We start from the raw sequence: 12,138 nt of genomic DNA on the forward strand, positions 1-12,138 counted from the left end.
ACTCTTGAAAAGCTTGGAAGTTATGGAAATATATTAAAAAAATTAAGATGCAATTTCCTCCTTAAAAGCCTCCCCATACCAAATTTTCCATGTCCCAATATGTGTGGAATTAGCAAAAAGAAATTGGCAATTATTGAATGCAATATGTTTTGATTTTATGATCAAGAAAACATTGTGTTCATTTCCTTCCTGCAGTGTGGTACCCCTGCTTTTCTGATAGATCATAATATCCATAACCTTGTTTTTAAAGAGTGCTGTGTCAGTTTTCTAGATCTTCAGCACAAATTGGTGAGGCAGCTGTGGGTATTCGGATTCAGCCTTTGTTTCGCAAAGGTGGACACAACTCTGTTGTCTTTTTATAGAGAGGAATGATTCATGGGGTGTAGCAAGCACAAAAGGCTTGGGATAGATACCTGGGGATGCAAGTCCCATGCAAGCTGACAATACTCTTTATTTCACAGACTTTCTGGTGCCGCATTACTACAACCCATAGTTACACAGCGGACAGATTGCCTTTCATGAACATTGCCTTTGCAGATACCGAGTCAGAGCTTTCTTTGACATCCACGGGTGCAAACTACCACTAGTTAAATTATGCCATTTGACACCAGGTGGGCTTAGTATTTCATTGCTCACTGGGAGGTGAAGCCTTCCCTTAGATAACCGGAGAGCTCTGGCAGATTATCTCATAAAAATCAGCTATTGCATCAGGCACAGAATAGGAGGAAGTTAGTCTCTTAGATGAATTGTAACTGGAAGCTTTTACTCCGTCTAGCCAGGCTGTTACCCACAGCTCAGATTAGATCTGATCTTTTTATGCTTCCCTACAGGTTTGCTTTGATTGTCTCCCCATTTTCCAATAAACACTGTAAGAGACCACTGGGCATTTACTGAGGAAGTCCCTGGGAACTGTTCCCAGTCAGTCTGGTCTGCGGCATGCAGGGTATAGGGCACTTGCCCAGGGTCACATGCTCCCAGATGCACAGGGCACATGGAAGGCCGTTCCCAGAAGTGGATGCCAAGAAGCAAGCTAGCGAGGGGCATGGGAACAGCCGCGCGACCGCAGCCAGCGGCAGTGGTGGGAGACTGAGGGCTGCAGCTGGACTGTGAGAAATGAAGCAGCGTGTTTGGTTTTGAAGTGAGGAACCCAAATGCTTGGCTAAAGCACACTAGATATCACTGAGCACCCGGCTTTAGATTGACAGGGCTACAGAGAGATGCTGTGAATCCTTTATCCCTGCCTGCCTGCCTGTTTTATCACCTGGATGGCTCTGAAAATTTAGCTCCGGGCAGGGACAGAAGAGTAAGTTTATCTTGGAATCTTCTACTCTCTTTTTATTAAAGGGTTGCAGCAACTATTATTTCCTCCAGCTGCTTCCCCGTGTCCTACCTCTCTGAGCCTGGACTATAATTTTACATTCATTCCTGTACTGGTTCCTTACCTTCCTAGTCTCTCTCTTCATATCACCTGACCGTGCCTTTTCCCTGGCTTTGGCCAGGTGACTCCCTGTCTCTGTGGAGGATGCAGTGGAGCCAGTATATCCTTGTACCTTTTATTGTAACTGTTTGTTTTATTTCTTCTTGTTCAGATGAGCTTATTGAAGTCTGCCAAATTGAAAGCCAGCAACACACATGGGAATCCCCCAGTGTGCATCCCATGGACAGGATCTCCAGGACCTCACTACCCACATCCATTCCTCCCATTGGGCAGGCTCCACTCCTCTCCTGACTGTGAGGCTGGTGAGCCCCAGGTCTGCCCAGGCACAACATCTAGCCAAGAGCAGCCAGACCCACTGTACAGCTAGGGCTGCCCCATCTGTAGCTGCAGCATGACAGCCTCCTTTCTGTTGTCCTGTGTCCTCTGAATTGCCAGCCTGGCACCGAAAGTCCTCAACAAGGCAGATGCCACAGTGATGAAGGCAGCCTAATGCCACGTGCCTCTGCATTACTCCTTCTTCTCCCTCTCCCTTCACATGGTGTGATGTGCTGGAAGGGTTGCAGGAAAGGTAATAGAAAAGGAGGGTGGGGAAACCTTCTGGCTGCCCAGCAACCCTTCAGCTGATGGTGAGCAGCTTGTACTCCTAGACATTCCCAGGTGCCCAGACACTTCTGTTCATGGTACCTATGGCACTGTCCTTCAGCTAAAATATGTGGCTTTTTTTAATAAGAGCAGAATAGCAAGATATGTGTCAGACATCAAAGGGCTTGGGACCTATGAGTTTTGCGAGTACAAAATGGAACAGATAATTTTTTTAAATGAGTCTAAGAGTTTGGGACAACAGCATTGCACAGGGGAGAATAAGACCCACTCTACTTGTACTCAGGCAAATGTACATTGTATTGAGTCAGTGTCTGCACTGGGTAGAAAAGGGAGGGCAATGGACTCTACAAAGAGGGTCTGAGAGATGACATTAGAGGCATAACAAAACCAACAATCTGTTGTCTGGCTTATCACCAGTGGATAGAGTTTACCCCACTTACAAGGAACAGGGTCCTGGAGGTATTTCTGAAGAATGAGACACTGTCATCTGCATTAAGCATGGCTTGATATGACCTCTAAACCTCCAAGGCCACATTTTCTGCTCATAAGGAAGCAGAGCCTGCCCTGGCAGCATGGTGTCTGTAAATACCATGCTGCTACAGCCCCACTGGCAGCACCCAGGGCAGCAAAGTCCCCAGCAGAGGTGCAGCTGAAGGGGAAATGCCTGCCACCCCAGTCGTGTCCCTTTCTGTACCACTTCTGCTGGCAGAGTGATTTTGGTAGCGTTTCTGAATTTTCATGTTCCTAGCAGACACAGGTCTGTGAGCTGAACTCCTTGGTGTAGACTGAGATTCACAGAAGATGTTTTCATATTTACTTGGCTACTGGTTTTACACAAGTATCTGTATCTTTCAATGTTGTGTAAGAATTGCTTGTGTCTTTATGGCATAGAGCCCTGTTGGGGCCAGCCTAAGGATTTTCCTCCAATAAAAATTCAGGGAAATCTCACTCGCCCTACCTGTCCCTTACCCTGTGCCTTCAGCATCCTTTTCCATCCATGTGGAAAGCTGGTGAAGTGGCTGCTTGCAAAGCTGGTGTCTTGGTTGGGTGCTTCTCCTCCTGTCGCTGCCTTTGCCCCGCCGCCCTGCAGCATGGCGCAGCTCTGGGTTTCCCCCTTTCCCGACAGATGACCGTAAGCAAGGAGCAGGATGTGTGTGTGGGCTTGTGGGGACTGGAGTTTTTCTCAGGTGATGCTGCAGCAGCAGGGACACAGCACACTGCACAATGCTGGAAGCAGAAATAGAGCCTGGCACAGTCGAAACAGCCTTAACAGCCCAATGGATACGTCAGTGGGAAATGGTGTCCTAATGCATCTAATTTCTCTTATGAATTTCAGTGTAAGTCACCAAATATTCCTATATCTAGTACAGAAGCCTCTTCTTCCACCCCCCACACCCACCCCCCATTATAAAATACACCTAAGATTCATGTGTATTTTACTCTGAAAATTTCTAGGAAGAAGTAAGTGATAACAGGTCCTGGTGGCTTAAGTAGATACCAGTTTACTGCTGCCAGTGCTGTAAGTGCCACAGCAGCAGCAAAGGCAGCAGACCTGAAGGTGGTGAATTGAACTGGTCCTCCTTTGTGCCAACAAATACGCAGATATATCCCCATCACTGGAAAACCCAGGAAAGCCCAGTGAGGTAAGACATGAGCTTAAGTTGTCTTTGTAATACACTCTTTTTTCCTTCTCCATCTATCCAGCGGTGGCTGTGCTGCGCCAATGAGCAGCACAACAGTATCTGCCGGCCACCCCACAGACAGGACATTTAGGAGAGGTGTCCCCCAGCTCCATCCCATCCCATCCCATCCCAGCACCAACCCCCCTCCAACACCCCTCTCAGGCACTCAGGCGCCTGTGCCTAATTGAGGCAGCGGCTGGTTTTAATGAGGTCTGAACACTCTTGTTTTGGTGTTGTGGGTTTTTTTTTTGTGTGTGTGTGTGTGTGTTTTTTTGCTGGTATTTTTTTTTGTTTTCAGATCCTGAATTGCTTTCAAAGGGATGGTGCATCACTCTCCCCGCCCCCAGCCCAGCCCGCGCTGGCCCGGGGGAGGCGGGACCGTCTCTGCAGCCCCCAGAAGATGGTGCCCTGCTGTTAGGAAACAATGCTGCGAGCAGCAGTCATTCCAGTTCACTGGCACAGTGTCACACAAAACGCTTTGTGTCTGTCAGCACATTCCTGGAAGGTCACAGTGAATGATGAATGCTCCTGTGTAGGAGCTGAGGAGGGTTGGGTTTCCCCTCCCCCCCCCCCCCCCCCCCCTTTTTTTTTTTCTTTCTCTCTCTCTCTTTCTCTCTCTCTCTCTTTTTTTTTTCCTTTTTTTTTTTTTTTTTTTTTTTTTTTTTTCCATGAATTGCATCACTTGGCAGCCTCTTGGCTTCATTCATTTGACTCCTGTGGTTACAAACCTTTCCCAATTGTTGTGAGCCTGCTTCCTCCACAACCCCTCTGTGGCCAAAGCAGGATATTCATGACTGACTGGCCTGGAGAAGCTGGATAACTTCCAGCTACTTTCCACAGCAGAGTTGCTCACTTCCCTCCCCCCGAGGTCTGAAATATCCTGTGGTTCTGGTTAGCTTTCTCTCCGGATGCACATCAGCTAAAGCATATGCATCATCATGTGATACCCAAGGCTGTTTCAGCACAGCTAATTGTGACAGAGGCTTTATTTAGATGCCATGTATAAAAAGATGAGTAAAGCACTCCAATATGAAGTCAGAAGGATATTTGACATGATCCTGAATGAAAAGCTGATTTTCACTGGCATGTAGCGCTGGAGTTCTCCACTGAGCTTTTCACATATGTCTAAGATGTTTAAATAATTCCAATAAACTATGATGTCATCTTTGCAGCTCTGTTGCCATTTCCTATGATTTGGTTCATGATTTCTTTCCCCTCTGAGTTACTAATTGCTCATGAAGCTTGTGCAGTTGAATGGAGCTCTTCTATTTTTTCACACTCCCTCCACCCCCCCCACCCCCCACCCCCCCCACCCCCCTACAGAAAGCACAGACCTGCTAGTTTTAATTGGGGAAAAACACCTACAGCCAAATTCAGCATTATTTCTCATTGGGAATTTACCAGCACCTGACTAGCAGTTGTCACTTGGTACAACCCAGCCTGCCACAGTGAAGGGTATTTTGTTGGCATGGGGAGTGTCTGAATGGGGAGGAGGGTGCAGGAGAGCCCATATCAGAGTGAAACTGAGAGAGGAACACCTGCATCTGCAAACAGTGTTCACGGGGCTGTTCACAGGCCACGTGGGCACATGTCCTAAAGGATGGAGACATGTTCAGTGGTCAGGACAGGTTAACAGCCTCCGGTATGCCTGCTTTTGTTTGCACACGTGCGGGCAGGTCAGTGCTGCAAAGGGACGGCTGGGACCCTGAAAGTACATCTGTTGAGGTCTCATTCTCTGTCCCTGAAGCTATCTGGCAACGTTTGTACTGTTACAGTCTCTTTGCCTTCAAAACAGGGTGGCTACATCTAACTTGACTTGTGAATCCTGGTCTAGTCCAGTCCCTGCACTGCGCGACCTCCCTAGCTGTGCCCAGGAACTGGCTGAAGGATGCTGGCTGGCCCTGCTCAGAAATGGTGCTGGCACTGCTGTGGCTGCTCTCTGGTTCAGGTGATGCAGATCTCGTGCTAGTGCCATCGCTCTACTTCACCTGCTATGGATATGGCTGGACAGACTCCTGTGGGCTGTACCGGGTTCACCTGTAGGACTGGGAATCTTCATTTTGGATAGAAGAAAAACATCCTTCAGCAGGAGAAACTAGATAGAGGGGGCAAAATGGAAAGTAAATTCTGGGTGAGAAAGAAAAAAAGTGTCTGGACTTCATTAAAAGGGTAAATAAAAACAGAGAGAAATAAATTCAGAGGCCAAATGAGTCCTTAGGAGTCAAAGTTTGTGCACTAGAGTAGGATGTATTTTCCAGAAAGCTGCAAGAAAGCAGATGTTGCTGCCAGTTCATTGGCATGTAGGAAGAAACTACTGAAACTTCAAGGGTTTTTTTCAGCAGCAACAAATAAGGACATTTTGCAAAAGCTTTGGTAAAGACAAGCAAATTGCAAACTACTATCCAATAATGGCTACATGTTGCAAAATGTGGGATGAAAGGAAAAGATCTGTGAAACTTGAGGAGATTTCAGGCTTTACGCATTTCCAGAGACTTCATCAGATCTTTCAAGTTGTCGAAGCAATGTCAGGAAGTGGAAAACCAGAGGTTTTGCACAACTTATGAGTAACTTTTCAAAAAACTACTGAAGTCAGAGAAAGTAATTAAAATTTGTTTGGGTTTATTTTTATTTTATGAAATCCCTTGGTGTTATTAATTCCCAGGTCTGCAATTAACTCCCAGGTCTGCAATTACAGGCTCAGGTTTCGTTGTCATTTCCCTTTGTACAGACCAAGAGCTGTTCCATGCGCAGGCACAGAAATGGCATCAAAAACCTTCTCTGAGCAAAGGTCACTTTAGATCAAGTGAGCTCTTTGTCAGCATCTCTAACAACCTGATAACAATATGTGGAAGCAAGCTGGCCAAGAGACCTAACAGGATTGAAGCCACCTTTTTCTTTCCACTTCAGCATTTCTTAGTGTCACTGAAGGGAGTTGCTGGCAGAACCCTTATCCTGTGTATTGCTGTAGTTATCCATGGTGGGTTGCCCTGTGTGCCACCTGTGAAAAACACAAGGAAGCACTGACATCTGCAGGGCTTTGGATGAAGAGCTGGAGGCACTGTATGGTGTGAAGCCAGGTCTGTGGCTAGGTCTGGAGGTGTGACAGAGGTCCATGCAGATGTGCTGTAACCAGCTAGAACAGCCCGGCTGTGGCCGTGCAGGCTTCACCAAAGGCTGTATATGCTCATGCAGGATGGTGGGTTTGCAGCTGGTGGCTTTAAGACCACTGTGTCTGCTTTTCATGGGTTGCCTATAGCTCTCTTCGTTGTGTCTACCTGAGGATGGGAGATCCTCATATCCTCTTGCCACATGGGCACCATACTCCCAGTACCTCTGAGGAGGTGATGCCACATGTACATAGACCAGTAAGAAGGGCAATGGTGCTCTCTGCACCTGTCTCCAAGGGCTTTCAAGGAGATACTTGCATTCAGTGAACCAGTATTATTCAGTGATAAGGGCTATAGCTCATCTGACTGCACAGGAGAAGAAAGCCTTCCAAATCTCCCTTTTATGTCTGTACAGAGCAAACCTCAGTATGCCCTGATCCAGCCAGAAGAGCCTGTAGCAGAGAAGATAAGGAAAAGCAGCCTCCTGTCATTCTCAGTGCAACACAGCTTGAGTACTCGGGAGTCACAGTTTGCTCTCAGCCCTGACTGGAGGAAAACGCTTGCTGACATGTCGCAGGAACTGGAGAAAAGTATGGACAGATGCTAAAGATCTTCTCAAGGTATTCTAACATGCACACCGCACCATTTGAACCTGAAGAACAGTAAAACTGTTACCCAACATCAAGCAGAGTGACACTAATAAGCATTAGTCATGGGGATGGAGGGAAGGAAGGGATTTAGCACATGCACACATACCTAAGAGAAAAAAGAATTGGCACTTCTGAAGTTCTTTGAAGAGGGTGATTTTCTATGCACTCCGAGGTTTGATCCAAGCAAATAAAACTTCCTGCACATTTTGTCCTCTGCAAGTCTCACTTACATGCCAAGGTTCTGAGCACTTAGAGTTATTTGAGAGCGAGACCTCAGCTCCCATAGACAACGCAACTGGAGTTTCCCTGGCTGTCATGATCCACAGTGGCAGTGGAGATACCTTGGAATGACAGCATGACCTTCTCTGCCATGGCCCATAATGCCGGCAGAGGAAGGCAGCACCATGACTGTGTCCTTGGCTTCCCTCCCTGTTGTCCTGGTGGGCACGGAGATGGGCGAGGATGAACTTTCTCCACACGTGAGATAGCTTGCACCGGGGTGGTGCAGGACCCCTGTGTCCTGGCTTTTTCATGCGTGTGCCACAGACAAAACCCATGCTTTGTTTCAGTTTTGTTCTTCTGAGACTCCTGAGAGGGAAACACCAGGACACTGTGGGATGAATATGAAAAATATCAACCACAATTCTTAATTATGAGTACAGCAAGTCTAGGCAAATTCAGCATTCAAGTAAACAGGGGTCTTTTTAATGGCTTCAGCTGGGCTTGGATTTTTACTCTAATTGTGTGCCTACGTGGGGTTTGAAGACTGGAATTCATCCACCTAAATGTAGGCACTTGGTGTCTAAGGTAGGTCAGTACAGAGACATAGATGCAGTCAGACCAAGGGTCAGAATGACTGAGCCCATCCTATGCCATTAACTATTAAGAGTCACTAGAGAGATTAATCTTCTAATCTGGTGCCTTGAATAGTGCCCAAGTTTAGTGGGAAGAACAGGTTGAATCACTTAAGTACCCAACTGAAACAGTGGGAAAACTGTTGCATAATTTTCCTGTGCAACACTTACTAAGATTAGGGTGGAAATGAACACGTGTTGCTGGGTCTGACTGAGGGGTGAAGAAGAAGATAATAAATTAGAAAAATTAAAATTAAAATAAAATTTTATTTTTATGCTTTATCCTAATGTAGGTAGAATGTTAAGAATTTATCACCTGAGATAAAAGACTTAATCATTGCTAAACCCTTTGGCAATTGTTTTAATAACATTAATCAAGATGAGCTCATTTAGTGCTAATGGGGGTGTTTTAAGTACTTTTATAGGATTTTCACTGAAATTCAGAATTAAATAATTGGGCCATTATTCTAAAGTGTTTTCGTCATCCCTCAGGGAAGTCCCAGTTTCTTGGGTTTCATTGGCTTGGTTTTATTTCCTCTCAAGCATTAATTCTGATTGCCCTTGACAATTCTGGAGCACCCCCTCCCAGTTATCAATTCGACCCTCTTCTGGGCAATCTGAGGTTGGTTGCCCCTAATAATCTATTTTGTCAATGCAGTCATGGATTGGAAAGATTTAAGATACCACTAAATGAGTGTGGTGATGGATGGTGAGACAGGAAGGATGGTGATTGCCATTGGCTAAAGATTCTAGTGAGCTGAGTTTTTCCCAACACCCAGACAGGGTGAGCAGTTGCCCAGTTCTGCATATAATGTTACCTTAATTACGCTCAGTCCTTATTAGGGGCTGTAGTCTTTGCAATCTGGAATGCATCAGGAGTTGCTGAAGGTGTTAGGGAGGAAGGCAAGGTGTTATGGACTTAGGTCAGTTGCCTGAATTTATGTTCTTAGTGCCAGCTGATATAACAAAATGTATCTGAAACATCCCCATAACAATGGCAGGTGTAGTGCAGGACATACGGTAGAACTTTGCCTTTCTTGAAAAGCAGTTAAATGCCATGAATGATGCCCTGGGTATCTGAAGCCACACTAAATGTTTTGGGCAGGCTGTATTGGGCCCTGCATTTGGGAATCCATTTATACCCATCCATGTCCATTTATACCCATCTACACATAAACTAGGTATCTAGACTCCTGTTATAGTTAGTGAAGATCTAGTTAACGCAGTTGCTGAAACCATAGTCAGTGGAGGTCTATTTAATGCAGTCACTGAAACCCAGTGAGTGGCTTGGATGCTTACCACTAACTGTCTACAGTCAGACAAGTTCAGTCACCCTCCAGACTCTGGTGACTGTATCGAGATGATCTCTGTTAATACAGTGTGAACTTGAATGCCTCAGGCTCAGTTCAGCTGACTATGGTGTCTAGCGCCATGGTGGATGCTCCAGAGTATCCTGGCTGGCCTCCACCTTTATCTTCAGAAGAGGCAGGACATCTTTGCCAGCCTAGTATAGATGCCCCACACATCCTATGACACCTAAAAAAATTGCCAGACGGCTACATGTAGGCACTAAACCACTGCCTTTTGTCACAGATCATTGGATGCAGTACATGAAGTCACTTCAATACAAATGCTAAAATTCTCTGAATCATTCATATATTGCTATGCTCATTTAGATGATAGTCATATTAGAAGGTTTTATTTAATCTGGTAGAAAAGTCTGTATCAGTCATTCCTAGTTTTGCTAATCACAGGAGATGTTGCCATTTCAAACATCCCAGTGAACTGTCAGGTCATATCCTACCAGCATGTTTGGTAATTCACATGCCTAAGCCCAAGGATTGACAGCGTTAACTGTGTGTCGTGGTTTAACCCCAGCCAGCAACTAAGTACCACAAAGCCATTGGGTCACTCCCCCTGCCCCAGGGGGATGGGGAGGAGTATTGGGGAAAAAGGTAAAACTCATGGGTTGAGATAAGAACAATTTAATAATTAAAATAAAATAAAATATAATAATAATAATAGCAATTGTAAGCCAAATGAGAGAGAAAGAGAGAGGAATAACATTCAAAGGGAAAAAAGAAACAAGTGATGCACAACAGAGTTGCTCACCAGCCGCTGACCGATGCCCAGCCAGTTCCCGAGCAATGATACCCAGGCCCTGGCCAGTTTCCCCCCCACCTCCCCCCTCCCCCCTCCCCCCCAGTTATACGCTGAGCATGATGCTCTGTGGCATGGAATATCCCTTTGGCTAGTTGAGGTCATCTGTCCTGCCCATGCTCCCTCCCAATTTCCCGTGCCCCTCCAGCCTCGTTCTCGCTGGCAGGGCCTGAGAAACTGAAAAGTCCTTGACTTAGTATAAACATTACGTAGCAATAGCTGAAACATCAGTGTGTTATCAGCATTATTCTCATACTAAATCCAAACCACAGCACTGCACCAGCTACTGAGAAGAAAATTAACTCTATCCCAGCCAAAGTCAGGACACTATAGTACATTTAAATGTGAAATGATGCATATTTTTTCATATTCAACAAACCTTTTGACTGCTGTTTTCTATTTTTTCTCAGAATAATTGAAAGTTTCTCTCTCTTACTCCATTATGATGATCCAAGATAGTACAGGATGACAGATACCTAAGTATGAGGGGAAAAAAGGAGGAAGAATATATTTTTACTTTATATCTTGCCTGGAAATAAGCTCTGAAAATTTCTTTGAAAAGATTATCCTCAGTGCAAAGATCTTTGCTCAGGTCATTGTATCAAGCGCAATAAACAACCTACATTACATACACCAAAACTTCAGCTTCATAAATCCCATTTTCCAAGGCTTTATGTGATAATGAAGATCACATTTTGTAATCAGAGTGTGTTTATCTTGCAGCTTGTATTTTTTGTTTGGTTTCAACGGTTGGCAAATTACTCAGTGTCTCAGATGATAGATACATTTAACAATTCATACTTTTTTATTCCCAGAACTGTTACACTGAGCAACTAATATGACTGGGAGTAGTTATTTTTAGGATAGTTTAATCATTGTGTAGGATTGTTAAGATGTCATATATTTCCTGTGTGATGGAAGCATCTCTATTTTTGTGTGCTTTGTGTTCCCACAGATGGGTCTCAGTTTTTGCAGCACACTTTGGACATGGCTTATGGCCATGCCAAATACATAATGAGTGCAGGATCCAGGTAAAAATATATGTATCCTGTTTACACTTACACAATTATAATAATCCAGTCCTCTACACCAGAATGACGTAACAGGGTTTCCATTTTAGGAGGTTAAACTCTGCCCACAGGTGTGACATATGCCCTTTGTTTCAGCATCCTACTGTTGCAGGCTGCAGCTGACCAGTATTTACATGTCTCCACTACAGCTGTAAGTTGTCAGTTTAATGACAATGCAACCAGTCCCTGAAATTACTTATTCAGACCTTACAGAATCATAGAACCATAGAATGATTGGGGTTGGAAGGGACCTTAAAGATGGTCTAGTTCCAACCCCCCTGCCATGGGCAGGGACACCTTCCGCTAGACCTTCCAAAGGTCTAACTGGATTTGAGCTTCAGCTAAGCCAGAACTGAGTAAGAATTTCAGGATTTCAGTTAACAGGAGGTAACCGATGAAAAACCAAGCTGGAAGATTGACATCTCTTGTGCCTTTAATTCACAGCAGTGTTGCACCACACAACAGTCAAAATAGCCAAGTCCTGAGAAGCAAATTTTTCATTAATAACCCTGTGAGTTAGAGCAGAGGAAAAGCAGCTTGATTAATTGTAACATTTGTTTTCATATAACAGATT

Source organism: Falco biarmicus, chromosome 6, assembly GCF_023638135.1.
Source record: "Falco biarmicus isolate bFalBia1 chromosome 6, bFalBia1.pri, whole genome shotgun sequence".
Taxonomy (NCBI): Eukaryota; Metazoa; Chordata; class Aves; order Falconiformes; family Falconidae; genus Falco; species Falco biarmicus.